This window comes from Octopus bimaculoides, chromosome 10, assembly GCF_046866305.1.
Source record: "Octopus bimaculoides isolate indiv1 chromosome 10, ASM4686630v1, whole genome shotgun sequence".
Classification (NCBI taxonomy): domain Eukaryota; kingdom Metazoa; phylum Mollusca; class Cephalopoda; order Octopoda; family Octopodidae; genus Octopus; species Octopus bimaculoides.
Genome location: NC_142937.1, coordinates 59661594 through 59664093, shown reverse-complemented (window position 1 = coordinate 59664093; position 2500 = coordinate 59661594).

Below are 2500 nucleotides of genomic sequence, written 5' to 3'. Positions count from 1 at the left end.
ATTAAAACCTGTCCTCAACAACAGACAAGAGACGCACGAATGAGATGGTTTGATTTAACACTGGCAAGCTACGTATGTCACAGCTCCAGTGTTGAATGCCAACTTGTCTCTCCAGGTCATAAGTACACAATAATCTTTTCTATTCATGGTTATAGCGTGTTTTAAGTCGAAATGTAGCGTAAAAATATGAATTTAAAATTTTAAAAAAATGTTCTGTTTCCTTTCTTCATAACTTGCATTGTTGCTTTCTCAATGTTCATCTGAAGCGGCTGGAGATACGATAGTTTGACCAAAATAACCGGCTATCGCAAGCAAAATTAAATATTGAAAAAAAAGAAAACGAATTTGACCGAATTTTGACACACGACATTTTAACACAATAGCGACAACACACACACACACACACACACACACACACACACACACACACACGCACATTCATACTACTTTGGATCCCCAATTCCCTATTTTGTTGGCGTGGACTCCCAAAAGTTTTACACAGAACCCAAAGGTTCCCATGGACACTGGTTATGAGAAACCACTGCATTCCAAGGCAATGTTCTTCCTCAACCCCTGAGTAAGCATTAAAGATAAGACGCTATAAATTTAACAGTACACTCCTGTAGAATTGTTCGCTGTGTCTTGTGTTCTTTGACCCAAGTATACGTTTTCTAAACGAAGTATTCCTAATATAAAGTTCATTGTCAACGGAATGGATTCCAGTATATTGCTAGTATATATATATATATATATATATATATATATATATATATATATATACAACATCGACTTCGAGGAGATGAGCAAACAAGGGAACTTTCAACAAAGTAGCAAAGTGTTTCGAAAATATCAACCAAATTTTTCTAAAATTTCTCTTTTACTACTGTCTTAAAATAACAGTTGGGCACATAGGATATAGTAGTACTTGGAAAATGAAATTAGGTGATGATCACAGCTGGGGCTAAACAAAAAGAGGAGCAAGTGCATATACCCCATTTACATACATACATACATACATACATACATACATACAGAAAACGTTTTGCCGAGCGAGCTAACATTTCTTGCCAGCTTGCGGTCTTAAATATAATGATAATGATGATGATGGTGATGATGATGATGATGATGATGATGATGATGATGATGATGATGATGATGATGATGATGATGATGGTGATGATGATGATGATGATGATGATGATGATGATGATGATGATGATGATGATTATTATGATTATGATGATGATCATAATAATAATAATAATAATAATAACAATAATAATAACAATAATAATAATAATAATAATAATAATAATAATAATAATAATAATAATAATAATAAACCCTCTTAGGTACGAAATAACGTGGCTATGGAAAATGAAGAAGGTGAAGAGAGTGCAAATTATTGTTGGGTCCTTGGGGGACAGTATCAGAAGGCCTCAAGTGGAATATCAAGGATATTGGAATGGAGTGACCAGTTGAACTGTTACAAAAGGTTTGCCTCCTTGGCACGGCCAGGATAACCAGGAAAGTATTAGACAGCTGAAAAGAACGGATAGCATAGTACTGTAGGCTACAGGTATTAGGCCACTATGCATGTAAGACTCGAAGAGTTTCAACAAAACCTGTGATAAAAAAAAAAGAGATAATAATAACAATAACCCGAAAAAATATCTGGAAACTTTAGAAATACCCTACAATCTTGGCGTATCGCAAAAGTCGGCATTATTTGGAACTGGACGCATATTGTATAAAGTGTTGTCTGTCTGAGGTCCTTGTTATGACTTGAGAGACAGTACAGACCCTTGGTAGACACAATATCGTTAATCAACAACATCAGGAAATTGGATACTATGCGATGTCTTAAATAATGATGTTTTAAATAATAATAATAATAATAATAATAATAATAATAATAATAATAATAATAATAATAATAAAATTAACAATAATAATAATAATAATGATGATGATAATGATGATGATAATAATAATAATAATAATAATAATAATAATAATAATAATAATAATAATAATAATAATGATAATGATAATAATAATAATAATAATACTAATAATAATAATAAACATAAGGCACTCAATGAACAAATAGCAGACAGTGCTACAGCTCCAAACAAAAGAGGGACTTGTGAAAACCAAAGCCATCCCCATTAGAAGAGGAATATTCCAGGGAGACACGCTCTCTCCACTCCTGTTCTGCCTGGCACTCACACCTTTAACTGAATTGCTAAATAGAACTGGATGCGGTTACAAATGCTACGGAAAAACAGTCAGCCACCTTCCATATATGGATGACCTAAAATTATACACTAAAAACGACAAAGAGCTAGAAACACTACTACAGACAGTACACGGCTTTACCAAGGAAATAGATATGAAATTCGGATTAGAAAAATGTGCCAAAGCAACCCTGAAAAGAGGAAAATTAGTTAAAAGTAGCAATATAACACTAGATAAAGCCAATGAAATAAGAGAACTA